The 22,979-nt window shown below is 42.4% G+C and overlaps 1 non-coding gene across 1 annotated transcript; it reads left to right on the top strand.

Moving 5' to 3' along the window:
- The first annotated feature begins 1,572 nt into the window (after positions 1-1,572).
- On the top strand, positions 1,573-1,662 carry TRNAY-GUA (transfer RNA tyrosine (anticodon GUA)). Its single transcript is given in 2 exon segments — positions 1,573-1,609; positions 1,627-1,662. It is a non-coding gene; the product is annotated as a tRNA-Tyr (tRNA).
- Positions 1,663-22,979: the final 21,317 nt, after the last annotated feature.

Genomic DNA, 22,979 nt, shown 5'->3' with positions numbered 1-22,979 from the left:
GTTAGTATGAAAATAAATACGTGTGTGTTTTTGGTTGTTAAGACAGAGAGCTGTATTTTCCGAACAGAGATGTACGTGTACACGGTGATAGTTTTGCTGTGAGTCCATCTGCTCTGTGGAGTCAACCTCCTGACTTGGACATTGCTGTTGTGTTTGTTTGCTAAAGACCTCTGAAGAGCAGCTGGTCCAACCTCTTGCTCCAACAGGGTAGACTTTAAAATTAGGTCACATTATTCAAGGCTGTGTCAGTCAAGCTTTGGAAATTCCATCCTCTGCACACACTTTGCGATGGTGAAAATTGTTATTTTCATGGTATTTTTCTCCCTTTGTATCTCAACAAGATTTCTCTGGTGGCAGCTTGTGCCTATCACCTCTCCCTGTGCACCTCCAAGGAGAGCCTGGCCCTGCCTTCCCCATACTGTTCCATTTGGGAGTTGCAGCCTGCAGGATGATCCCACTTCATCCATCTCTTCTGCAGGCTGAATGGGCCCAGCTCTGCCTTTCCCTCCTCCACCCCGTGCTCCAGCCCCCTCACCATCTTGGTGCCCCTCCACTGGACTCATTCCATGATGTCCATGCCTGCCTTATACCGGGGAGCCAAGGTGGGCCACAGTGTTCCCAGTTCAAGCTCATAAGCACTGAATATGTAGGAATAATCACTTCCCACAACCTGCTGGCTACATGGTTCTGCAACAACCCTGTGTTTGGGGTTGAGTCATGAGGAAGAGGTGGAGGTAAGCATGGGTTAAGGATGGATATGCTGTAGGGCACTGAGGTAAGGCTGCTGCACACACTCTCATCACAAGTAGGATGGCATGGTTTCGGCAAACAGGGTGTCTGCTCACAGCTTTGTGCCCCACCCTGCTGCTCAGACAGACAAATGCTGGTGAATCACTATAATTCAAAAAGAGTGTAGTTTGCTTTCAATTGCTACAGCTGTGAGCTGCAGCACTCAGATGATTCACAGAGGGTTCAGCCTTCCAGACCCAGGGGCTGGGGAGGCCACTGGTTGCAATGCCAGACATTGCAACCTCATCAGTGTTTGAGGGGTCTTAGATGCACTGAGGGAGTTGGTGGGATTTGAATTGAAACCACTGTGGTTATTTCTTTCTGTCCTTTTTTCTGATCCTCTACATTCACTATGGAAGCTGCCGGGGAGGTGTTAACTGTTTCATTTGCAATTTTGTTATTGAATTTGGCCAGAGAGCTGTGAGGAGAATTGTGTGGAGGGGAGGTCTCCCTCTGTTCCTGGTTCAACTTAGGAAATGTGGCAAGATCATCAAAGACTGGGCAAATTTCTTTGTCAAGATGTAGACAGATTTCATATGGGTCACGAGAAGAACTCCAACCTTAACGCTACCACCACCAACAGTCTTACAAGAGCTGTGAACTATTTGGCAAAGGAAACTGGCAGTTTTGTAACCAAAATCCAATTTTGCAGGAGAGTTAGCATTGTGCCTTTTTTTTTGGATACTGTTTTGCTGTTGTGAAAAGCGATACATATGGAGACCCATTAGAGCCTAAGGCTATTGTTGATGCAGTCTTGACTCATTCTTGGCAGTCCTGTACCTTCCTTTGATAGCTCAGCTGGTAGAGCGGAGGACTGTAGGCTGTCTCTGAAAAGTAATCCTTAGGTCGCTGGTTCAACTCCGGCTCAAAGGAAGGATTTTTGAGGTTTGTCTTCAGTTTTGTCTTTCACTTTTTTCCCAGAGTTTACAACTTTGCAGAACATCCCCTTCCAACCACTCTATACCTTGTGAGAAATGTAGTCTATTTTCCTTCTCTGATTCAGATGGTTGTTACCTCTGTGGAGCTGTGACCATTGTCACCTCTTTAGGAACCATTCATTCAGGAGTTGGACTCAGTGATCCTTGTGGGTGCCTTCCTACTCAGAATATTCAGTGAAATCTAGCTAATCAATTGATGGCCATCGTAAGAGATTCTATTCCTGCAGGGGCTCAAAACCTACAGACCCTCCAGAATTGGAGCAGACACGTGGTGCAGAGCTTGCAAAACCTCTTTTACCTGAGTGGAGTGTGGAAAATGGGGGCAGGTCCAATTATTGGAGCACCCTTGTTGCTGGTTTCACCCCTTTTCCTATCTCATTCTTTCATCTTGAAGTTCTGAGGCTTTTAGTAGGGCAGTGGGGAGCTAAGAGAGCTAGGGAAGAAAAATAGGAACACTAAGATCATTCAGGTCCTGATACCCACCTGAGACAATGACTACATATGACAATAATCATTGGCCTCCTGAAAGGGTGGTGAATACCACTGGGCATGCTGTCCTGAGGTATATAATTTCCAAGAACTGTCCATTTCAGTGGAGAATTGTAAAGGTTGGGGCTGGTACAAAGGGTATAGTTAAGAAAGAGCGCTAAGAAAGGACACCAGAGGCCAGGTTAAGAAGGCATTTTAAGGACTCATTCATACAGAAACTTTCACAGAACAGAAAACAGGGCACTGCTACCTGTTAAAATTTTGTTTCACACAGGAAACTGACTCACTTTCACAAGACACAATGAGTTCTGAGACGTCTGTAAGAAGCTTTATTAAAGAAAAGATTAGAGGGTTTTATATGTTTACATTAGACGAGATGACATTAGGGATCTAAATCCCAAAGCTCATGCAAAGCTTCTCATGCAAAGCATCTCCTCATGCAAAGTGCAGTGCTAAGCTGAACAAAGGTAGAAGGAGGTGGCAATTTTGTTCAGTTACTTACCTTTCATTGTGCTTAGTAAAAAATATTTGCTAGTAGTTGGAGCCAAATATATTAAAAAACCAGCTAGAATGAATAATCAAGCAATTATATGTAATTCCAATATTCTAAAAGGTCGGGGTTTTTTTTTTTTTACTAATTAGCGTCAGATCAATGACCATCGATCATAGTAAAACACTGGTTTCCTTTGTCCTTCCAAATCCAGCTGCATTAATTCCCCTTCAGCTTGCAAAGCAGTACAGCCTTACAGCCTCATAACCATAATGGGTTTTTCGGCACAGGGAGGCACAGGATAGGAGGAGGCAGTTCTACCTCTCCTCCCAACAAGAAAACTGGCTTGCCAGGCCCTGGGGGTGGGCAGGTTATTCCTTTATTCCTTCATAGGTCCTCCCACAGCGGGATGGGGTTGTAAAAGCAGGGGTGAGAGGCAAGCAGATTCCTTTGCAGTCCTGATAGGACTCCTAGGGAGGAGGATGCACAGCAGCATCGTCTGCAGTGGGAATCTGGCAGTCAGTTTATATGAGGAGGCAGAGAGGGGTATATTTGTAGCTAACCTTGATTAGAAATCTGTCCCAAGGCACCTGGGACAGATTCCCTCCTTACAATGTGCCTTTTATGGTCTTGGTGAACAAAGTAGGAACCTACCTTGGTTCATGCCTTTAATTGCTACAATAAGCCTGAAAGCTGCCCATAATCATGCCATGTAAATCCTTGTACTCATGTCAGGGAAGAGATCAGTGTTTTCCCTGACACGGGAATGGCAGTGGCTGATGGGCAGTCTGGCTGCCTCACAGGTATTTTGTTGATCTGAAGATCTTTCCTGACTTAATATTTCAGTCTGTTTTCACAATGTATGATTGAAACAGGAATGAAGGGAGAAGGGATTAGTTAGAAGTAAGTTTTCATTGCAAATGGTGTTCCTTTTGTGATAGAAGAGGGCAAGTTGTTCCAGTATGGATTCACCCTCATATTGCTGCACACCAGTGGATAGCTGAGGCCTGTGGAGAATACCACCTGATGTGGTTAGCTTGTTATCCCATGGCTGTTCCATTGCCGGCTATTTCAGCTGCCTCCATACCAATGCAGTGACAACACTGACTCTGTCTCTTTCTCTTCAACCACATTCAGACCAGGTAATTTTATAAAATAAGTTCCAGCAATTGTAGCCCTCAAGCCAGAAATGTGAATTTAAATAAAGTCCTGGTGTTTTTCTCACACATGTGTGGTGGAAAATATTTAAATATTGTTTTGTCTTTTTTGATTAGGAGCTTCAGCTTTTCCTTTAATCTTGAACAAGCTTCCCCTCACAGCCAAACACCTCTGATCCATCAGACATTGTGAAGACATTCCTTGTCTGAGGAATGGCATTCCACAGGTCAAACCTCTGAAACAAAGATGTAACCAGCTGGGGACACGATAGACCAGCAGTAGTACACTTCCATCACTCCCATTAGACAAGATAGTGTTTGTTACCAGTGGGATGAGTGGGATTTTCCATTCCTGAACATTTTTCTTTTTGTCTTCTTGTCTCACCTCTTGTCCCTAATCAAACTTTTAACCTATCACCTAGTTTAGAAGCAGCACACCCACACCGCGTAGTGAAGAAATTGAAGCTCACACAGTTGGCGTAAACATGTTGCAAAATATCTGCACTTTCTCCCCCAAGGAAAGAGCAATGCTTGTACTCCCTCCCCAGGACAGCTTGGTGAGTTGGGTCCAGTTGTCTGCACCGACAGTTCTTACGTGGGTGTTTTGCACCTTCACTAGTCAGCATTCCACGGTTTGTGACTGGTCTCCTCTGTGCTCATCCTGAAAGTAACATTTTGTTAAAAATTAAAAGGACAGTTTTGGCACTGGCATAACTCCAGGTTCTCAGTTGTACTTGAATTGCATGACTTTGTGTATCTTGAGCTTTGTTTTGATTTTCCAATACAAATGAATCCCAGCTTCTCTCCAGACACCTGTTTTCGCCTGGTTGCACCAAAACTGTGTTGCAGGGATTGCTTATTCAGACACAATGTGAAACTACTGAGCAAAGCAGGGTCTGCCTAGGAAAATTTGATTAACCTTAAAGAAATTTCAGAGGATGCTGGGTAGTCTCCAAATTTTGGATGTGAGCTGCATGCTCTGGTATCAGCTTTCAGCCCAGAAATGTAGTGCTGCATCAGTGATAGGACTGAAACCTTAATTTCGTACTGAGCCCACTGCTTTCCTTTGAGCACTGTAACATTTTTCTGCTGTCATTGGTCTCTTGTAGCCACCTGTTGCCTCTGGTCATGCAGATTTAGATAAAGCTCTTTGTACAGGGTCATATCTTTGTAAAGTTTTTTATTATGGCAAGGAAAACACAGTCCTAATTTCTGTCTGGAATAATAATATAAATCAATAGCAACAACTGCATGATTCCCTTACAGCTCTAGAGGTAGAATTGTGGCAATTAAAGTAATGTGCAATTAAGGAGAGCTTGAAAAAGCTTTTAAATCCAGGAAGCAAGTCAAGATGCTTTGCTGATGATTTGCTAGTTTGTAGAAATTGCAAGTGGTTGCAAATTGGTTTGCTTTTACCACAAGTAAAATTCTCCTCCAGTGTGTGTTTAGCTGAATTTATGAAAAGCATCTCATCATGGCTGGAAATGACCAACAGTAGTTGCTGCCTTTACTTGCATCCACCATACCACATAGATTTACAACAAACTAAGCAACTGTTTGCACATTTCTTCAGGCCTTCTTAACCGCCCTCTAACAACCAATTTTTCTTTTTCCTATTGTCGTTGTTATAATCAGGCCTTGATAAGAATTGCTGCCAGAGACACCCAATCAGTCCCATGCTATCATCTGGATATGATTAGAGTTCTCAGGACAGATTGAAGCCATTTGATAGCATAGATTACTTCCTTATTTCAGGTTGTGCCATTTCACCATTTGCTGATTTAAAATTCTTGCCTCATTTAAGAGGGTACATTTTTTTTTACATTGTAAATAACAAAATCTATTTTGTTGTGTGAGTCCAAATAAGCTTTGAAGTTTGTGGCTTTGCAATTTGAAAGTCATCTGGAGAGTGTATGCTTTCTTGTCATCTTTAATCAATGCACTATAATCAATTATCATATCAAAGTGTTCAATTACTCCTCAGTGCAGAGGTGCTGTAGCTATTTGGCCTAATTTCCTAGAAGATTCTCAGCATTCTCACTGCAGCACTGGGGTTACTTACCTGACTACTTAAAGATGTCTGCTGTGAAAATGAAGCTGGTACTACTTGAACATCAGCCTCCTCATAGAAAGCAGTGCCAGATGATTCTTCAGCACTGAAAACCAATTCTGTCTGTCCGGCTTGTGAGATGGGTGTACTGTGTTGCTGCCAGTTCCTAAGAAGAGAGTCTTTGTCTGTGTATCTGTGCTTTAATGCTAAGAATCCTGCCTCCTTTTTTTTTTTCCCTGAATATTGAGAGGTTTCAACATTCCCTTTTCCTGCAGTATACTACTCTTCCATTTCTCAGGAACTGTGGGAGTAAAGTTACTGCTGACTGTTGGGGTCCATGAGTTTCATGTTTATTTGAAGGTTGAAGAAAATAAATTGTGAGGTTTTGGTTTTGTTTGGTGGGGGTTTTTTGATGGTTTTTTGTGGGGTTTTTTTTGTGTTTTTGTTTTTGTTTTCATGATTGTTTCTAAGTTCCCCAAACCTTACAGAAGCTTGAGACGATCTGTATTTGTGAATTAAGGATCTCTCTAAACTCAGAGTTGAGGTGTTATTCTTCCATATTGCCTCTTTTTTGAGTATGTGGAACTAAAAAATATACTGACAATTTTATGTCAGTATAAGGATTTTTTGGGGAGATCACAATGTTTTGAACTCCACACAAACTTTAGTGTATCTATCCTTACATCCCTGTGACATGAAGAGGTACCTCTGTCCTTTTTTCATGTAACACTGTTAGTCCTTAGGATTGCTGCAGTTGAGTGATGGGTCCTAAACAGCTGCAGTAGAGCAGGAAACGTCACCTGAACTTTCTGAAGGTTTGGCTGCTTTGTGTCCTTACCACCCTTCCTTATTTCTCAAGTTCCTAACTCTTGGTAAACCATTGACTAAACTCTCTGAGAAACCAACACCGAGTTTTACCATTATTTTAGTTAGCAACAGCTTTTCAGACAACATTATCTCCTTGATTCCTTCTCCCAGAAAATTATTGAACTACCAGTGAATGAAACTCTAGGAGTGTATTGCTGTGTTAAATCTTAGAGCATTGATATAACCAGTTTTCCAGCACTGACTCCATGCCAGAAGAGCAGAGTGGTGTGTGGTGGAAGACAATGCTTCTGCTGTCATCTAAAGGGGAAGGAGGAGCGTGGTGTCTAGGGTTACTGGTGCAGGAGCCCTGCTTGGAGAACCATCCATCCATCCATCCATCCATCCATCCATCCATCCATCCATCCATCCATCCATCCATCCATCCATCCATCTTCTGAGGCATACTGTTGCTTTCCTTTAGGAAGACACCTACACATGGATGGGCCAGTGCTTGGTCCTTGATGAGAAATGAAACAGCACATGCACCTAGGAAAGGACAGTGAAAAAAGCAGAGAGGACACAAAACTGTGTTTGAGCCTCTTCTCATCAGGCTGAAGGAAGGAGAGCATGAGTGGCTTTGTGGTGAGAAGGTCTGTAAAAACATAGCCATTACCCTCATCTCATCTTACCTTTTTCAGAAATATCAAACTTGTGATGAACCTTGTGACCTGTCAGAGCTTTCAGCTGAACTGCAGCTGAAGAGATTCACTGTAAAAGGATATAGACTGTTTCTTATTGTTGATTTTTAACCATGAGAGTTCCTAAGGGAAATAGCATAGAGTAATAACATTTAATGGTCTTCTGATGAGCATCTGGTAGTGGGTGGTTTTTTCTTTTAAATTGCATTAAAATTAAAACTGCATTATTGCAGAGTCCTCATTTCCTGTTATGAGGCGAATTATGATGCTCTATTGATTGGCAAAGCTGTTTCCCATCCTGCATAAGTGTGGTTAGTAGACAGAATTTAGCTTACAGACACAGACATGCCCTACCAGCCCCCCCCCCTTTCTGAAAGTTTTCCCCTCTAAATTATTCATAGTGAAACCGCTGATTCTCAAAATTTAAAACAGAGGAGAAAAGGTATAAAATACTCTCATGTATGCCTTTGTATTAATTTATGTGCTATCACATTGAATAAAAGGAAATAGCAAGTTAAGCATGTTCAAGAAGCCACATGATGAGTATAATTGATGCATTCAGCCTATAGAACATACATATAATAGTCCATTGTAGTTATGGGATGGGCCAGCCAATATTTTTGCCTTGGAGATCATTACTTAAGCAGATGACTCTTGACCCTTTTCTTTTAGTGCTTCAAGAAGTTTGCCAGAAAGTACCCTTTTGTGCCAATCAGCCTTTAATATCTCCCTCTGAGCAGCCTCAATTTTTCATTTAACTTACTTCTGAATGTTAATCTCCTTTTTATCCCAAGGATCTTTATGAGGAATAAATTGGAGCCTTTTCAGAAACGCAGTTGTAAAAGCTTCTTCCTTACTAGTTCAAAGCTTGCCACAGTGTAGCAGCAATGTATGTGTTGTAAAATGATGTAAAATTTAACAAAAAGAGAAATCAAAAATAAAAAGGCAATGGTGCAATGCTGGACAGACATGCTGGGTGTTTCTGTACGGAAACTCTCCGACCTGTGTATTCCATGGAAGCATAGGAAATGGCAGCTGATAGGAGACCAAAGAAACTTACATTTGAAAAGACAAAGATCTACTTTGGCATAACTTTGCAGTTCCCATTGGTCCTCATCCCCTCCAAGGTGGCCAATGGGCAGAATAAAGAGAAAAGCTCACAGCCTAAATGGCACACCACATTAGAGTAGATGGCTTAAATAGGTTCTGACTCAGGAAAGGAAGAGTGCTACCGGAGATCCTGAAGATTGGAGTAGTGCATGAAACTGGGTGGTTCCTTCTCCATCTTGGTGGGAAAAAGGAAGAAAATAGCAGCAAAGAGAGCGGGCTCCACTGAGGAGACCAGTACACGCTGGCCCCGGGGACAGTTGTTGTGAGAATGCTGATGATACCAAGCTCTTCCCTGTGTGTGCAGGGACTAGAAAGAAAATCTGTGTTTTAATGTGACTTGTATTTCTTTTTCAGGGTTCTTTTTTTTTTTTTTTTTTTTTTTTGTTTTTTTGTCATCAACTACTCTCTTTCAAGGGGAGTGCCAGTAGATCTCTGGAATGAATTATGAGGAAATCCCATATCCTCCTATAAAACAAAAAAAAAAAGCCTAACGTCAAGGGGAATGATAAGGGATCTTTGGTGATTTGAGAACAAGTGGAACTTGGAGCCCTTTCCCCACACCACAGTAATTACTGGCAAAAAAACCCCTGAAATATGGCTTTTCTAAAGCCAAGGTACCAACAGGTTCCTTTCCATTTGTTTTCTTTATGATGAGGCCTTTGTCTCCTCAGTGCACATGATGATACCCACTTTATTAAAAACCCTACACAATTGATTGCTGCTTTTTCTTTGCTAGGAAAGACAGACCTTGGCAAATAATTACTTCTCGTTCATACTCCTCACATATGTATGACTTATTATTTATAGGGACTTGTAGTAAAAATGGGAATGATTTTCTTTACCCCGTAAGTTACAGCTTAAACCAATAAAAGAACAAAGGAGGGGTGCATAAGAAGAGGACACAAGAAAGGCTTTTGTTTAAAGACTCACATGCACAGCTAATAGATATAGCTGGAGAAAAGAGATAAAATACCTCAGATTAATAACTGTGACTTTATGCTGCCTTATTGCTTTCTAAAAAGCTTTCCCCTCTGTGGATGCAGAGCTGTATAAAAGATGAAGTAGTTGCACTCCACATTTTAGTCATCCCAGCAATGATGGCAACATCTCTGTTAACAAACGCATGTTCTCCAAGGAAAGCAATAGTATTTCTCTCTAGTATTTCCAAAGGAAAAATTAATCAGATTCACTGCTTTGTGTTGCCTCTATACTTGCTCTTCCATCCTTTGCTTCTCACTGCTTGACCCTTGTTGAATTACTCACGTAAAGCAACAAAATGCTGCTTTAAGTATATAAATCTGGGTCTTCCTGTTTCCTGTGAACAGGTGCTGCTGAGAAAATGAAGAAGCCTGTCAGGATGCCATAACAAGCACTGTATATCAGAAACCTACTGGACAGAAAGCCCAGCTCAAACACTAACTTTGTTTTTGCAAAGCAGGAAACGTTGCTCAAATTCATATAGTAAATATTTATTTGTGCGTCACAGGGAGCTTTCATGTAAACTTAGATTAGCTAGAAATGAGGCCAAGGCCTGAAGTTTTCTCCCTCACTGCTATGAAAGCAATTGTGAGTGGTATTCTTCCAAGAAAGTCCCTCAGCTTTTGAGCTAGGCAGAAACACCTTACATTTGACCTCAAAACTGTGTTCTTCAGCAACTAGAGAGGAAGACTTTTAGGCTGTTATTTAAATTTTAGAAAATGTCCCAGAAGGATATATAGAGAGAGAGATGGGAAAAGACACAGAAGTGGCAAGAACCAACAAATGGAAAAGGTCACACATATGGGAAAGAAGAAGAGGGACGAGGACAAGAGTGGTGTTTATTTCACAGGGGTAAAATCACAATGTGCAAGTACAGCTTGAAAAAAATCAAGAAAAAGGGTTTTTTAACTGTAAAGAAGCTCAAAAGTAGTTTAAAGTGCATTGATTCTACTTCTTTCTCTTGCTTTATACCAGTTCTGTTCCAGAAATTACCGTTGCATTTGGCACCATCAGAAAGACAAGAATCCAGGGAGTCACAGAGACATTCTCAGCCCTGAAGTCTCTTAGGGATGAGGGCTGAAGAACTCAAACAAGGCAGGGGGAGTCTTGCCATTAATCTCTTGGACAGACACAGAGGAATGTGCTACCATTCACCTACGCCTTTTTCCGGGGCCCTGCATCACAGCACTTGTCCCACATGTTTTGCAAGTGTACAGACCAAGTTTTCCCAGAAATAACCTGGTGTGGGTCTGCATTGTCCCCCCTCTTCCCCTTCCACATATCTGGCAGCTCCTCCAGGCTCTAGAGCCTGAAGGATAAATGCCTCACGGGTGGTGGTGGATTGCTTCAGCCAACAAGCCTGGCAATCTTCAGCTTTTATGAACACTAAGCTCACCTTGGATATTGAAAGAAAAAAAAATGCATTAACTGGGAAGCGTGTTGGGTTTCTTCCAAGGCACACTAGTATGTTGCTGTGCACACCAGCATGGAAACAATTTGCAGGCTGGAGGGCTGCAAATAAGTAAGCTCTCTCTCAAGGAGCTGTGCCACATGCTCTTCTCTCCCTTCACCTCCAGAGAAATTCCTTATTCAATCTCTTTTGCTTCAGTTTCACCATCTGAGCTTAAATATGGCCTTCTGACACAAAGAATCTGGGTGAGTAGAGCCACATTAGCTGTAAAATCCCTAGCCAATCTTATTTTTTGGCATGAAGATGGCTGTTACAGCATTGTTTTTATTATTCATCAAAAGGAAACTTTTCAAAGTAAATACATCAAATACCACATAACATAAGCTCTTCCCAACCACTGCTTCCTCTACTTTTTTCTCTTCCCCTACCTCCTATTTTTATAAGTAATCAAGTTGTTACTCTAGAGTCAATTCCAGGTCATCTTTCATTTGCTCAAAATATATCCTTATTGGCAAGCTATTTTCCCATTATTCAGGAACACACATATTGTTTTACTTACAGCTGTGTGCTGTATTTTATGTTCTCATATAAATGTTATGCCTGGATTATCATAACTAGAGCAAACTGGTTTTAGGGTTTGTTGTTGTTGTTATTTTTAGGTTCCTTCCCCTGCATCCAAAACAGGAGAGAAATATTATTGTATCTATTTTTCACTATTTTTCTTTAGTTCTTGAAGTGACTCAGCTTTCCACATTTCTCTCTGCAGAAGGCAGATTTCCTTCCCTGGCTGTGCAAGTTTCCTTACTTTGGGTAATGATGATAGCTGAGGTTTGGGAAAGATTAACAGATAAGCAGCATTGCTTCTATCCTATGAGAGGCAGGAAAGAAGACAAGGCAGGGACATATTCCAGAAATTCATTACCTGGTGTTTAAAAAACCTAGTTTTTCTTCTCTGTTTTAAACTCTTGCTGGTATCAATGGGTGCCCCTGTTTCTAGTGTGGTGGAATCTGGTGAAATCTGGTGAATTCTGCATTTGCTTACTATTTTCTTGATTTTAGGAGCTTATAAAATAAAAGCTCATATTTACATCTGGAGGGTCTATCGAGGCAAAGTACCCAAGTCCTGTTGTTTTCAGGATGTTCTTAAATATTTGCTGAAGTGATTAACTTACTTGAGGTCTTGATGCAAAAGGATGCCTTCTAGCAGCAAATACATATTGTTATTATTAATCTTATAGTGTATTTCATGCCTGTATGTGCTAATGTTTGTTGTGTTATAGAGACACACAGCATACAGAAGAGATGGATTTTCTTTGTGGATGAAAAAAGAAAATACAGAATTTTCCCCTTATTTTTAAGACGTCTGGTAAAGTAGAAGACCCCAAAAGGAAAGTGTGCTGCAGCCTTGTTGTTTGGGTTCGTTTTTTTTGCATAGTTTTTTAATGCAGAAAGTCAGGGTTCTTCCCCCCAACCCCCATGAGGGTGAGCCACATGCACCTTTAAGTCACTCAGTTTATTCATACTATGTGCTTGTTAATTTGTGAATGACTTTAAGGCACTCAGAGGATTAAAAGAAGTCTCCTCCTGGAGGTTTTTAAAAGAGGATTCTTGGATTTTTTGAAGTTAAGGTATTTGTAGTTTGCGTGGGCTTGTTTTTTCTGAGTAAATGTGTGTTAAATGCTAATGCTTGCATTATAACTGGGTATCTTATAGTAAGTATGATGTTTAACTGGCATCCAAGAACAGAGCATTTGATGCACATTAGGTGAACTGTTCAAAAAATTCTGGTCTCTTTCATTATTTTAACCTCCAAAGAAGAAATCCCCTATAGGATAAATGTTTAAACATTAAGGCAAATGGACAAACAAAACAACTTTTATCATTGTTGGTGGGAAAAGTGTACCTTATACTTCATACAACTCATAAGGAACAGCTGGCACAGTTCTGGTTGCAAGTGATTTTTTGGTTATTTCACGTTTTCAGGAGGAGAGAGAAGAGCTTGTAGCTGAGTGGTTTCTCTGACAGCTTCTTGGCTTGAACTTCAGGATGAATGTCAAGTGAAAATGCCAGTGAATGACAATGATCAGGACATGTTTGTGTGACACTTCTCTTCCCCAGACTAATTTAATTATGCCCTGTTCCACAACAGTTCTCAAGTTATTCTTGAAATAGTAGAGAATCCCAGAGGGACCAGGTTTGCTCTTTGCCCACCTTGGCCTATTCACCTTCCCTACTGCCTGGGAGCCTTTGCTGCTGTGCCAATTACAGCTGTGATTGGGGCTGTCTTTAGTGGATATTGATATCTGAACAAACAAACCAAAAGTCTGGTCTTGATTGCTGATGTCTTTGCAATTTGGTTTCCTGTGGTGTGTTTGTACAGATGTCATGGCTGGTATTCCCCTGCTTTTCAATAATCACGACCATATTGGGGGGCGGGAGGACAGGACCCATTTGCTGTGAGTTTGCTCACACCCCGTTCCTGTGGCTGTGCTTCTGTTCAAGCCTCGCTGCCTAAACCCCTGCTTGAGCTGGTGGCTTCTCTTTGCACCTGTCCCTCTGCAGAAGGGCCTTGTTATCCCTCACTCTCAGTCTAGAATTGTCATTACAGTGACAGTGGTCATGTGGTCACATCTTGTCTGCAGATTGGGTGAGGGCTTAGGGGCACACAGAAAACACCTCAAAGGACAAGGACAATGGAGGTCCTAGATAAATGACCTCAGTGGATCCTTTGTACAAGACACATGTCCTGGATACTCCTCCTTTCCTGAAGACAATGTTCTGTGTATCCTGATGAGTCCTTGCTGCTATGTTTGTCCAGAGCTGGTGCAGTACAGCCCAGCCATGGCCCCCTCTGATCTGCACCGCAGGAGCAGCCAACAAGCAGATCCAAGTGAAAGGAGCTGGAAAGACAGATTTGGGCTCTTTGCTCACTCTGCTGTGTGCTTGATCATAGGCAATAATTTCAGTCACACCTTGATTCCTCTTTGACCGAGCTGTGTTACCTATGTAAAACAATTTCCTTTACAGTCAAATGATACTATGAGTTCCTCTATCGCTCTATCCTTTCTGCTCCAGGCAATACCTTCGCTCTTATTCCAAGATTTTTTCGCTACATGTCTGACATGTTCAGGGGTGGAGTTGGGAGCATTTAAATCCTCTGACTTTTTGTGGCCAGCAGGACTGTAGGAGCAGTGTGCTCCAAGCAGAACTTCCCCTCAGACTACTTGCAGTCATATCCAAATGGCAGTGGAGTGGGGAAGAAAGAGAGGCTGATTGTATGCTCTCCAATTTTCTCTATTAGGAAGATCAAAAGAATTACTGCCTTTACTGGCAAATCTCAAGGATGAGTTGTGGCAGCCAGACGAGTACTGGTCTGTGTTGAACTGTAGTCACCCAGAATAAATCAGCACTAATTGCAGTCTAGGGCTGTGATTCCAGAGGGGCTGCTTAAGCACCACACAGTGACCCCCCTGACTGCCTGGTTGTTAAAGCCAGCAGCAAGAATCCCAAGGACATCAGGAGACACAGGGCTGAGGCTGCACCGTTATGTGCTTTAAAGCCAAATACCTTGCTGCCTCTCTGAGGAAGCAAGACTGATAAAGTGATGTGGTGAGCATTGTGACGCCACCTTTGGCAATGTAGCTGCCCCAGTATTGTGGGATCCAGAGGAAAGGTGATACTTTGGTTTTCTGTCCACTCCAGGAGAGTTGCACAAAGTTGCTCTGGCAGCCTTGGGGAAGATGGGGTGGCTGCAGGTTCTCGTTCTTTCCCAGGTTTACTCATGGCAAGCTCTGCCACCCGCTGTGACAGGGCTATCTCCTGGCCCCATGGTTGGCTGTGGCACCATCCAGACTGACCATTTCTTCTGTGGCCCAGTAAATTGTTGTTCTTTCATTGTTCTCACCTCAAATGATTCCTCTTCTTTTGTCTCCTGAGGCAGCGGTTGCTGCCACATGGGTGATATTATGTTATCCTGGCTTAGTAATTTTTGTCACAAGAGTGCAGATGGATCAGCAAAATATTTCCACAATGCAAAAATATTTCTATGGTATCAAATTTTATTTCAATTTCCTTCCCGCTGAAACTATATTTGAAACTTATGCAGTTTTAAATATAAATGAAATATGCATGGTATAAATTTCAGATTTTCCTTATAAAGGACAGACAGGAAAATGAATTCAACTCTGTTTAGAAGCCCAATTAGACCGAAGATGTGAGTGCTGGACAATTTCAAAGAACATTTCTTAGCTGCTATAAAGGGAATAACTTTTCCTTCAATAAAACAAGGTAAAGATTGGGAACAACATTAGTGCAAAGGCACGAATGTGGTGTGCAAGAAAGCAAGGGGGATGGCCCACCTTCCTGCCACTTGTCCCTGGGGAAAATGCTAACAAGAACTGCAGGTAAGAATGGAACTGAAATGGCTGTGGTGGGAACATGGCTTGAGCCATGGGAGGTGGTGAGGACTGGGGAGAGCAAACCCAAATGCTCCTTCCCCTGTGTACATCAGTTCCACCAGGTTCAGGGGGAAAGTCATCCCCCTGCATTAAATAAGGGGCCAGAAAATTGAGCAAGCACAGGGTGAGGTGGGGTACAGTGGGGCTAAGCTGGAAGTGGGTGTTCTCTGCTGGGGCTATGCTGCCTCTTGCCATCACCTGTCTAGGTGATGCCTCCTGCACCATAGGGGATGGCAGCACAGGGCCAAGCCTTGCCCATGCAAGCTGAAGGATGGACACCTGGTCCCATTTGTTCAGTTATTAAGAGAAATTAAAATAAACCCTTGGTCGACTGTTAACCGTAGTGCTGCGAAGCTGACACAAATCACTCCCACACTTGACCTCTTCAGGGCAATTTATAAACATTGGCTAACTAATCTTCCCTGTGTGGCTGGGGGAAGGAGCAGGGATTTTTCACCTCTTATTTCCCACCTCCATTTTGTACAGATTTGATGTGAGATAGGATCCTGTACCTGTTTTCTCCAGGTGACAATGGCCAGGAGCGGGCCTGGCTATGTCAGTGTGATGGGATGGGGCAACACAGCCATGCTGGACACAGGTGAGGACCACAACCTTGGCTCAGGAGAGAGATTTATAAGTAGCACACCACATTGCTCTTCTTTTTATAAACAATCGGAAATGTCTTGATGCCAGATGCTCAGCTGGTGTAAATCAGCAGAGTACCACAGATTTATACCAGCTGGAGCGCTGGCCCCCGTGCCCCAGTGGGAAGGGGATGGGGAAAGGGAGAGAGGCTGTTTCTGCTAACCGCTCCACCGACCTTCCTTCTGGGTAAATATCTCCATATGTTAACAAATGCTAATTAAAACCAAAAGCACAGACGAGCTCTCAGGATGTGTGTGTAACAGGAGCACCCCAGGATCCTGCACTGCTGTAATCTTTCTCCTCCCACTGGATCTCACCTTTTATTTGGTGTTGCACCTTCCTGACTGATATTTAACCTTGTTCCTGGTGCTCTTTGTTGGAGTTTTGCCATGCATACAATATTGCTCTGATGGGTGTAGGGCTGGTGTCTACAGACACCCGGGGACAAGCCCAGGTGTTTCACTGGTCAAGGGGGAAAAGATGTTTTGTTGCAGCATGCCTTGCAGTCCTGTAAGTAACTGTGCTCATCAATCAGGAATTTCAGGGGAAGGGACTCTGGAAATATCCTGCCTGCTTTGGCTTCCAGTGACCCTCTGTGGACTGGGATAACTCTGAGCATGATCATTTCTAGGGCACAAAGGTGTAATGGTTTAAAAAAAAAAAAAAAGAAAAAAAAAGAAAATTATTACCGTCTGTAATACTCTAAAGATAATAATAAAGAAACATCAGTTTGCCTTGAGGTGAAGTGGAATTTTCTGAAGTGGGTTTTCGAAATACCTGTTTGTACAAGGGCTAGAGTGTCTCCAGGGGAGGCTGTGCATTGGAGCTGTGGTGCTGGTATTAGAGTGACATTTCGAAAGTGATGGATAGGATTTAGTATCCGATTACTGTGCTGCCAATAGTGGCAGTTGCACTGTTGTAAGGTGTAGGGATAAATATGTTACGTATTCTCAATGTGTCATATAACCAAAACCTTTTGGGGAAAATTGAAGTATTCATGATGAGTTTCTGGAGACACCCTAGCATTTCACAAGGGGGTGCATGCATTAATTAGCAAATCACTGATGTGCTCTCTTTTATTCAAACACCTAAGGATTTATTAGGCTTTTTTAATTGTCATTGTTTGCAGTTGATAGTTCTGGCTTAGGTGTTTGTATTAGAAATAGACCCAGGAGACTTGCAACAATTTATGCTGCTGGTGTAACAGAGGTACATGCACCCAAATATATCGTAGGTCTTTGTATCTGAGTATGAGTGTCTTCCCACTGTCTCTTAGTCAGTGGTAAAAATCTTGTTCATTTCTTGTGGGTCAGAGGCAGGTACAAAGTACTGTTTCCCCACCCTATCAAGGCAGCCTAGTATTTTTGCAGTAGTAGAAAGGCAATATATGCAAGAAAATAGGCATGACTTGTAAAGCAGCAGTCTATCATTTGGGCTGTGCATAAAATGACTGTCGTCTAGGTACCCCAAAGAATACGAAAAGATCCTGAATATACCTTGACTCACCCAGAAATGACACCCAAACTTCGTGTTTTCTGACCAGTTTTCACAGCCTTTCAGTGTTGCTGAAGTATTTTGTTTGGATGCATTTATGGAGATTGCCATCTATTACTCCAGGTCTAGCTAGCTTTTGTCTCAAGTGACACTTACTGTGAGCAAATTAGCACTGAAGCCAAATTTGTTTTGTTGTGATGCCTCTGCAGCAGGCACAGCTTTTATAAACAGATGCTGTAAGAGAGGTAGGTTTTTTGCATCACTCCAGGTCTCTTGAGAACTAAAGTGTTCAGGTGAATTACTGGTTGAGAGACAAAAGAAATACCTTTAACTGAGAAGTATTCTCATACTGTCTCTTCTTACAAATTCATTATTTATAGTCTCTGTCACTTTTCTAGAAATTTTGGCTGGAAGTATACCACAGTAATTCCTCTTCTTTATGCTTAGTTGAAATCCATTTCATCCACACCACATGCAACTGAAATGGCTAACAGGTACTGCACAACCAACTTTTTAACTTTTACAATCATAGGCAAGTGTCAGTGGAATTTTAAAAGTATATTTTGTTTGTTTTTCATGCACTTCTGCCAACTATTTGGTAGTGATGTTTCATTTTTGAAAATAATGTGAACCTGATCTACACCCCTGCCAAAGCTCTTCCAGGAGCTGAAAGACCCATTGAAGATGTACACTTGCTAGCATTTCCTTATTCTCCTGCAGCATAGTCCAGTTTCTTTTGTCTAACCTTCATTCTGCTGCTGAAGGACTATCTAGTTTCCTTCATCACCTGCTGCTACATGTTCTGTAATATGGGTGTTCCTTATTAAATCTCTGTGAAATTCGATGACCTGTGAATAGTGTAACCTAACTTTTTTGGCCTGTTGTATATAGTCTCTCTGCTGCTGTCATCTGGATGGCTCCTTAGCACACACATAGTACTTCCTTGGGCTGGTTAAAACTTACAAGAATTGTATTTCACTACAGCATCTCACTTTGCTATGGACACTATTTTTCCTATTGTATTTTTTTCAGTAGTGCATTACAGGGCTGCAGATCAGCCCTCTGCCAGGATCAGTGAAATCTGTGGGTACATTATTCCATACCCCAGCCCTACCATTTCTATCCAGACTCCAATGAACTTCAGCATCATTGTAAGGTGGATTGGGGTCTGACAGTAGGCAGCTTGCACCTTGTTTTGTGTTTTGTCCAGTTTTGTTGGCCTCACATTCCCAGAGCTGAGAGACTGACATTGCCCATCCAGCTGAAACACTTTAATGCTTCTTGCTGTAGTTGCTTTGAAGGCCTGTAAAGAAGCAAAGAGGAAATATTCACATCACAGATACTGTCAGCTCTACAAGTCTAAGCACCCAGGACTTAAAAAACACACCTACAGGCACAATGGAAATGATGCTGACATCAAACCAGTCATGGGTGCAATTCTAGCATTGGGCTGGCACTGGCTGCACCACCCTGTGATCTCTGGCACAGGGATAGAAATCGCCACCAAACTGTGTGCTCTCTTTTGCTACGAGGTGTTATCCTGGCAGGAGGTAAGCAATCCCCCAGATGCACCATGAGCTGTGCAGCAGCACAGTCTGTTATGCCCCCTGTCAGCATTAACACTGTATCAGTGTTGAAAAACTGATGAGCTAGCATTTGCATTCTCTCCATACTGTGTCTCTCCTGGTTGTGTGCCAGATCTTGTTTTGGGATCCTACCTGCTCCTGATCGCTTCAGCTACCACAGAGCTGGCACAAGCAGTGAAGAAAGGGGATTATTTGAAGCAAATAGCCTACACATAATCTGTGGACAAAATCTTCCTACACTGAGCTGTGACTGATAGAAATGGGCAGCAAATGCTGATGTAGTCTTTGTCAACAAAATTTTGGTGGACAACTGGTAATGGACTTCACCTTAGGCTTGCATCCTAAGCCAATTGCTGTGCAGATAAAAGCAGCCCTTTCAAGCCATTACATTGGGGTTTAGAAACAAAACTGAGAAGGCTTCACTAGGGAACTTGATCTCTTGTAGTGTTTATTCTCACAAACCAAGAGCAGCAATTAATATCTCTTTCAGATGGTGAGAATCTCTTTCAGATGGTGAGAATAAACAGTCTTGTAGACATGCAGAGGAAATGGAAATGACACACGAATTTTAATTAACCTACTTCTCCTCAGCTTTGCTGCATAGTGCCAGAATATAGCTATATGGATCCTCTGGGTACATACCCTGGCATCTTCCTGAGCTGCTGGCTTTAGTTGAAAGCAGGTGGTTTCACATGTGCACCCAAGACCTGTGTGTTCCTTGTGGGTTGATTACCAGAAAAGTGTTCGAACCCTTGGTGCTTTTGCTCCATCTGCATATACCCAGGTATTTTGATGATATCCCTATTTTTAAACACAACCATAAGATCAAGAAATCTCTAAGTGATGTAATTTGTTGTGATAATGTCGACCATTGCTCTGATTGCAGTCTCAAGCAGTGCTTAGTCTTCCCTGGATGCTTCATATATGCTGATAAAAAACAGTATGGCAGAAAATCTGATGTCATCTGCAGCTGCCACGTGGTATTTCAAAGGACAAGGCATTAACCCTTTCTAGAAAAATCTCTCCTGTGAAGGGCAGATGTCCTCTTGGTTGAACAGCTTACTCAGCCTAATTATTCATGTCTGTACCTGCTTGCCAACCCCACTTTTTACTGAGGTAAACTGGCACTGCTCCATGAAGGTTGGAGAAGCAGTAATTGTCACTGCTGGCAGCAGATAATTTTGACCCTTTTTCTTGGTCTGTTCTTTATTTTATCAACTTCATGTTCTTCAACATCTGGTACCATAAAAGTATTGAGCCACAGCAATGGGGTTTCTATAAATACATTTCTTCCACAAGGAGATTGACAGCATTCAAGCTGCAAAGTGTTTCGAAGCCATGTGGGAGGAGGGAGGAACAAGGTGAAGGGGGAGGCAAGGTGTCTTATTTCCCCTCTCACCTCCTTCATCTCAAGCCCTGATGTCCTCCAGGATGTGTTTTTAGTGTTAATGGCAGAGGTGCTCCAAAGCAGCAGTAAATGTGGGCCCCAGATGTGCTAATTCAGTCTGGGCCAGGCAGGGGAAATGCATGTATTATCTCACTCACCAGGATGTAGCTCTGACAGCTCCAGTTTAGGCTAAATCTCTGCTCCTGTATTTCTGCCCTCACGCCCCTGCCCTGGCCGGGCATCCTCCCTCTGGCTCTTTGGCATGGGCACAGCTGGCCCCTTGCAGCTCTGAGCTGCGGGAGCATCTGTGACTCATCTGCCCCCTGAGCACTCCAGGCAGCCTTGAGCCAGGTCTGGTCACTGCTGCATGGGGAGGAGACCAGGGGAGCTGGAATGTGAAGCAAGAATGCACTGGTGTAGGCAGCCTTTAACAGAGTCCTGCATTTAACCTGCTTGGAAGGTTGTGTAATTCAAAGCAAAAAATTGCTACCCCTTCCCATGTAGACAGATGGCCTCATGGGTGACTAGAGGTACCAAAAATGTCACCGTTTGAAAGGTGTAGGTATATATAACATGTATCACTGTCTTAGAAGATGAGGAGGTTGCCCTCTCTTTTGTTCTGCAAAACAGCCCTTGTGATCTGCAGCATGTGCTACTGCACTATTGATTTACTGCTTGATTATAATGACATTTCATAACACAAGTGCTATTAAAGACTTGTTAATCTTCCTTAAGGATCATATTCCTCAAAATGTTTGAGCAAAATGCTTTGCGTTTATCTTTAAGTAGCTATTTAAATAAACTCAAATGACTTGCTGTATCAAGGTTTTAATTACCAGTCACACTTCTTAGAAGCTTGTGGCTTCTTTCGTGTCCTTACAGGATTTCTGAGGTTTTACCCAGGTCCTGCTAGACTTCCAGTATTTCTGTCACCCCTTCCCTTGTATCTCTCGCAATCCCAATGCAGAGAGGACAAATACTTTCTGAAATATGCCTGACTCCAAACTAAGTGGATTTTGCTGAGGTTTGTAAGGGATGGTGGATTAACAGCCATCACTGTGAATTAGCACAGAAATATTTTTCAGCATAGGGGACATTGATGAATGAGTGCTTTGTGCACCAGGCACGTGGCAATAAACATCTACATTGTGCCAGTGTCTTGAGTGTCCAGGGGAATTTGCCAACCTCAAGAACATCCCCAGTCCAGAGCAGACAATACATCTTCAGCAGCATGGTCTACTAAATTTTTTGTGTTGTGTTGTTTTCCTGACGTGCACTGTGGGACTTGTTTTTAAATGACAATGCATCTTGAGATACATCATGAGGATATGAAATTATTTATTTCTGCTGTGATCATCTGCCAGTGCTTACTTGCAGAAGGAGGTGTAGAACTCAGGTTTTCTACCTGTAGTGCCCCATAACTGTGAGCAGCAGTGAGTCTTAACAGCCTTACACAAAACTCTTTGATGCGACTGGAAAGTTTCCTACAACCTAGTGCCATAAGGGACTGAGGCCTTGGCTGTGCTTTTAGTCTTTAAGTTTAACTTAGTTCAAACCCTGATATTAGCTCAAATACAAACAGCCTTGTAAGTGATCTTTTCTGTTAAATCTAGCCCTGTGTTTGGATTAAGTTTGTAGTCCAGACACAGGAGTGGAAGAACAGGCTGCCCAGAGATATAGTGGAGCCACCATCCCTGGAGAAACCTAAAAGACATTTTGATGTGGTTCTTAAGGACATGGTTTAATGGTGGACTTGGCAGTTCTGGGTTAATTGTTGATCTTAGAAGTCTTTTCCAACCTAAATGATTCTATAATTTTACAGAGCACAACATATCCTTTAACTATGACTTTACCTTTTTCAAGAACTGTAGAAAATTGCATGAGAAACTCTGAAAAAGGCTGAAGCTCCCCCTCTCCTTGTAATGTTTGAAATGGGCTTTCTGTCTTTCTTGAAATGTTCACAAAGTCTTTTCATGTCAGGATCATATGCTTCTTACAGAATATTAGTAATAAAGTTAAGGAAAAGTAGTTGGTGAAAAGCATACAGGCATTTCTTATTTTTGCATGGTTCTCTGTTTCTTATGATGGTTAACAAGAAATTATTGTTTTTTCAGGGTCCTTAGACAGTTTGTGTATCTGTTTTCCTCTGGAGAGGTGAGAGACAGTGGAAGAAGGAAAAGCTGCTTCATGTCTACAAGGATGAAAGCCTGCATGCCAGCCATGGCCCTATGGAGAGAGGCTGAGAAGATGTGCAGCGTGGAGAAGATAAGGTTTTGTGGAGACCCCATAACAGCCTTCCGGTATTTGAAGTGGATCTACAGGAAAGCCAAAGAGGGACTTTTTGTCAGGAACTGTAGTTATAGGACAAGGACTAATGGGTACAAATTGAAAGAGAGGAAATTTAGGTTAGAGGTTAGAAAGAAATTCCTTATTGTGAGGATGGTGAGACACTGGAACAGGTTGCCCAGGGAGGGTGAGGATCCTGACAGTGTT

Source organism: Passer domesticus, chromosome 1 (assembly GCF_036417665.1).
Source record: "Passer domesticus isolate bPasDom1 chromosome 1, bPasDom1.hap1, whole genome shotgun sequence".
Classification (NCBI taxonomy): Eukaryota; Metazoa; Chordata; class Aves; order Passeriformes; family Passeridae; genus Passer; species Passer domesticus.
This window is presented reverse-complemented; position numbering and strand designations above follow the sequence as displayed.